The following is a 6,185-nucleotide window of genomic DNA, read 5'->3' on the forward strand; positions in this document are numbered from 1 at the left end:
GTCCTGCCTTTGGCTCTCCCGCACCTCCTGTCCAGGCTTGGGTATGATGGGAACAAACGCTGTCTGAGATGCAAAGTAGACGTAGGGCAACGTATTCCCCAAAATTGCTGTTACTCGCAGTCGCTGCTGCTGGAAAGGACAGCTCAGCCACAAGCACCTCTACCGGTCCTGGGAACTGAGGACGGGAATAGGGCCCCCACCGAGCACACTGCGGTCACGGCCAGCTGCTTCTCAGCACCTGCTGCTCCAAACCTGGCACCACCAGTGTGGGCTCTCCCACCGCTCCGGAATGCCAAGGACCCCCAGTGCCCTCTCAGTGCCTCCGTCTTGGTGGAAGACTACAAGACCTCCACTCTCCACTGCAGATAAGAACAGCACCAGAGGAAAACTGCACGGCAGCCTCTGTAAAGACACTAGTGCAGAAGAAATTTTTTACTGTGAGGGTGGCGAGGCAGTGGCAGAGGTTGCCCAGAGGAGCTGTGGATGCCCCCTCCCTGGAAGTGTTCAAGGTCAGGTTGGATGGGGCTTTGAGCAACCTGGTCTGGTGGAAGGTGTCCCTGCCCATGGCAGGGGGGTTGGAACTGGATGGTCTTCAAGGTCCCTTCTAACCCAAACCAGTCTATGATTCTGTGATCTCTGGATTATAAAGCAAGGCCCCTCCTGTCCCTTCTAACATAGGCTGTAAGGAGCCCGAGCACTCAAATTAACTTAATAGGATGGTTTGCTTCAGAACATTTTCACAAGCCATTGCTCCAAAGAAACTTAGGTGCTGCATCCTTGAAACAGGCCAGAGTTACTGAAAAAGAACAGAGTCTTATCTGAAGCCAGCCCTTCTTAATCCACATTATGTCCCCACTGATGAACACATAAGGCCACGCAGGACAAAGATAAAATGGTGGTCTCTGGAAAACAAAAAACACACATTTTAACAACTGTTTAATCTGTCATAAAGCATGAGTACTCTGCATAGGCTACAGGCCAAGTACTGGGCCTCAAAATACTTTGCAGTTTCCTGCAACTACATGAAAACAGCAAACTTCTGACATATCACGACATAACCTGTTCTTTAAAGGGGTAGATGCTTTAAAACAATTAAGAACACTATAGCAAAAAACAACTGTAGCAAACATCATCCTGCAGGAGTTTACAGAATGGCATTTGCTCAAAAAGTAAATGTCAATTCTTCCAGCTATTTGGTCCAGTGCAGCAAAATGATGCATAAAGCTGCCAGACTATTGTAAGAAACAGCAGCATGTAGGTGGAAAGTTTTTCTACAAGTATTTAATGAAAAACTGTTTATTCTTAAAACATGTTATTTTATATGAATTACAAACTGGTAGAAAAAGCAAAAGGCTAAAACTTTCATGTAAGAGTGAAAAATAACTGGAACGTAGGAGACCAGTTAATTGCATACTGCTCCAGAACATCCTTAATCTATAAAGGCGTGACTAAATTAATCTTTGTATAAATGCTTACGTGTAACAAAAATTAGACATACTGCATCAAAAAACCTCTGGGGATGCGCTGCTTGCTCTTTGCAGAAAGAAGAGCGTGGGCACTGCTCTCCTCTCTCCTTTGACCCCAAGTGCCAGAGATCATCATGCAGTTAACTGTCAGGGGGACATGGGATGGGACGGAGGGGATGGGGTGACAAAACCTGCAGTTACATGAGTTACGATCATCCTTACTGTGCAGTCTCCTGATTTATAAGGAGAACCAGATGTACTGGATGTTTCCTACTCGTACTCCTGTGTTAACAGTACGCAAAGTATGTCTGTAATTACTCATGTCGTTTCAAGTTTGGCACATTGGGATATCGAGTCCGTTTTAAGAATTCATTTATACTTCAGGGAACTAATATTTTGAGCTAGAAGTAGCATGCTTTTCACAAGTAATTACACTAAAACATCTGCTTAAAGATTACTGTAATTCATGGATATAAAAAGAATACTAAGACAGCATAACAAATAATAAAGAGTGGAATAACCTCTGAGATAGTTGGTGAGTAAAATTAAGATCAAGAGGTGACGGAGGGAGGCTTCAGCTTCAGTTTCGAGGGTTGGCGGTGTGACAACAGTTGCTAATTATATGCAGGTTAATGCAAGGTTGTTTAAGGAAACTCATGATTACACAGGTAAGCCATGTGGCTGTTAGGTCAACAATCCTTCAACAAGGAAGAAAAAGAGATGACAGAAAGGCACAGTGATGGATCATGTTGAGAATCTTGGCCCAAAGTTATAAAGGTAGTAAGGCCCAAACAATTTATGTTAACAAAAAGCTGATCAAACTCCATGAAAACACAGTGAATACACAAGAGTAGCTTCAGTGAAAGTAGTAACTCAGATTCTTCCCAGGCATTCAGTACTTCTCCCCACACATTTTGCCGATTACTCTGTTACATAAAAAGCATTTAGAAGTATATCCATGGACCTAAGTGTTGCTTTATGGCAGCATTGCCTGATTTCAGCTTCAAAATTCTGCCGCTGCTTCCCGCTTCCATGGCTCCTGGTCACAACCAGCCAAAATACCCCATGTATACTCCATTCTAATGCAGCAGTATTTTTAGATTCAGCACATTCCTTACCGAACTTCTCCAGGCCATTTACGCAATTTGCATCTGCTAAACACGGCACACCAACGCAGATATTCACTATTTAGGTTCCAATACATAAATTTGATTCAATATAAATAAATAAATGAGCTTTGCAGTGTTCTTTATTTTTGTAAGCAACAAGGAAGTCTGTTCTCCCGCAGTAAAACTAGTGTAATTTTCCAGGAATAGAAACAGTCCTTGAAAGCCAAGTGATTTAACATAAATCAGACAAGTAAGGTTAAGTGCTTCCCCCCTGTAACCCGATGTAAGACAACTCCAGATATGTTTGATTTCTCCTTATATGGGAGGGTGGGGGGGAAAAGTGCCAGCGCAGCTTTGGCACTGGCCACTACTCAACAAGAGGTAACAGCAAGTAAGCACATAAGCAGCAAAAGTGACGTGCAGAGTTGTGAATAATCTCGCTGTTGCTCCATCCCTCAGCATTATACTGAATTCAAAACATTGGGTTTATTTTGGAACAGTTTTTGACCTTTGGAAATACCATCTTCTAAAAATTTCCATTATTGAGTAACTTTGATTTCAGCATATCATTTCTCAATCTATGGTGACTTCTAAATGAAGAACTTAAAGCCAGAAGCATAGCTTGTCTGGAATAATCATAGACTTAATAAAATTGCAGATAACTGCAATTCTTTAGTTCCATTTAACCTAATTAAGAACTGAAATATCAGAGTAAGAGAGCTCTAACTTACCATTAATCCTTTATAAAAGTTGTTTCCTTACCTTTTTCAGAAGACAGCCTCCTTTTTTTGCATCCTGAACTTCATTACGCTACCAAGACTCAGTTCCCCATTTAATGTTTTTATTATCTGTATTACCATTTCTGCTAAGAATCCCACTCGTTGCTCCACCTGTACAGTGCCCATTCACAAGGCAAGAAGAATGAGAACATTGACCCTGCTTCAAAGGATTTCCAATCTAGATATAAACGAACGGACAGACAATGGAGTATGAGGAAACAAAATGACACTGATCAGCATGCCAGGCAGTGGAATCAACAAACCATTCATTCATGCTTTGTAAGGTAAAGGGCTTTTTACAGAGTTCTCTGAAGAACAGTAGAGCTGCTGAGCAGATTTTTATTAAAACCTTTGCTCAAGCTTAGGGGAAAGCAAGGAAAGAATTAATGTGCTCAGCTGAAAAGTGAATTGAATACTGTCATTGGTGTTGGAGCTGGCATCTTACTGAGGAAGTTACTGACAGAAGATAGTTACAGGTTCCAGAGGGCCTTCAGAAATGAAAACAAGTAACTTAGGCTTTACTCAGTGGAAAAGGGGGAATCAAGAGAAAGGATGCAGAGTTTTAACCATTTTTAATCAATATAAAATAATCTGTGTAAAAACAAAGCCATGCTGTAATTAACCTCTTTCAGTATGCAAAAGATAGCTACAGAGCCATCTCACAGTTCTTGGATGAAGGCCTGTAGAACTACTAACAGCAGCATTAGATTCTCCACACCACAAAGGGGATATAATTAAGCCAGTACGCATCTCCAACCCCTCCACTCAAGACCCAAGGTCAACACAAATTGTGGCGAAAGCACATACTCACAGAGAATAAGACTTCATGCTGTAGTAGTCTAACACAGATGGAAGCCACCAGTACAGAGCTCATCAGCTGTCTTAGTAAGAGCCAGTTAACTTACATGCTTACCATCAAGTTTCTATGCCAGAGGAGTACACACAGCACAGTAAAGCAAATTATTAAAACAATGAAAAAGTAGTGTTATTTAATTCTTGTTCTATACAACCTCCATCTTCTTTCCCAAAACATATATGAAAATAAGGAGATAAGGAGATGAGATTTTTTGAAAGTTCATAATGGACAGTTTCAGAAACAAACTTCACTCCACCTGGGATCTGTAAAGCAGTGCAAAAGCAAGCACACCAGTTTGATTTGAAACCGGTTCTCCACAACAAAGAGTGAACACAGATAATGTGAGCTACATTAAAATAGCTACAGTTCACATTACACGACTGACCCGATTCAGTTTTTTCTGTCATGACTTGTGAAAAAAACAGTAATAAGAAACAGCACAAAGGCTTTTTCTTAATAAATTTTAATGTTAAGACCAGTTTGTCTGGATAAAAACACGAAATTACAAGAACAACACTACTGTAAATTCTGCATGATACACAGTAGTGCTTGCAATATTTGAGTGGTAAGACCATTTTGGACCTGTTTACGAAAGATATGTCAAAGACAGAATCTTGGTGTAAGTAAGAATGTATGTTACCAGTGAATTTAATATTGTGAAAATGTATCTGTCCCATAATCTACACCACTGTAAATAGTCAAATGCAATATTTATGCACATCAAAAATACATGGGGCGAATACTCAATTTAGCATTTAGTCAGCAACAGTGAGAGAGAAATATTTTGGTTATTTTTCTATGATTTCATTTCACTGGAAATTTCCTGATAAATCACTCCAAAGGGTAATATTTGTGGTTCAAAACCATCAGGACAACAGTAATTCTGTAAAACAGTAGTTTCTGACCTTCTGATAGTGACAGCCCAATCCTCCTGCCACTAGGTTCAGATGCATTTGGCTTGTGCTCACTGCCTTAGAACAAGAGTCCAGACACCATAAAATGAACTACCACCATCACAGCTTGGATCACATTAGCTCAAAACACATCAGATCAGAGATGCAACATCAGTAAAAGGAAATGACATTCTCAAAGCACCTGCCAGATTCTCAAGTATTGATTATACACACATATGGTTAAGTACAGAATACTGAAGGACAGTCTACCAAGTAGCAAGTCAAGTGTTCCATCGATTTTCTGATTACTGCAATGGATACTCACATTTCCCCCATTTTAATCTGGGAAAGATACTGCAATCTAAGCATGTGATTTGATGCTACTTAAAGCTTTGCGATACTGTTATGTATTTTCTTTAAAATATCTACATAACCCCCCCCCCCACACCATTACTGCAAAGGAACTCTGTGTACATATAGAACACAGACTTGATGTGGTGGCTCTTGTTTGACTGTGTCCTTGCAAAGAAATCTGCTAACTTTTCCTTGCCTGTTTAATAGCATATGTATTTCCCTGCCCCACAGGCAATTAATGGTACATGATTAATCACCTCCTCAATATTATTCCCATAAAAATTCACAGTGACTAATTCTGAAAGAAAAGACATTTTTTTCATTGTTGTAGGTCTTAGGTATTTTTTAAGTAATTGCGCAATATAAAATTCATACTACAATTTGCAACTTCGGTAACTTACAGAAAAAAAAGATTTCAAGCTCTTTAATTAAGGACCAGGTCAGAATGTTGCTTAGACTATGCTCTTTGTTTCTGTGCAAACCCATCAGATAAGGTTCATCCCTTCTCTTGAGGTCCTGAAAAATTCTACTATTGGTAAGAAATTGGCTACAGCTTAAGTTGTGAACCTATCAAATTTTCCTCGGTACCTTGAAATGCTTCCATCACCTAGCCTTAGTAAATTTTTTACTTACTGTTACAATTCAGGACATCCTGATTCCCAAAGCTAACTCCCCCCCCCGCTCCCCCCCCCCCACCCCACAGAAAACCCCCAACGCGCCTCCACCAC

The sequence above is a fragment of the Cariama cristata genome, unplaced genomic scaffold (genome assembly GCF_000690535.1).
Source record: "Cariama cristata isolate BGI_N322 unplaced genomic scaffold, ASM69053v1 scaffold1332, whole genome shotgun sequence".
Taxonomy (NCBI): Eukaryota; Metazoa; Chordata; class Aves; order Cariamiformes; family Cariamidae; genus Cariama; species Cariama cristata.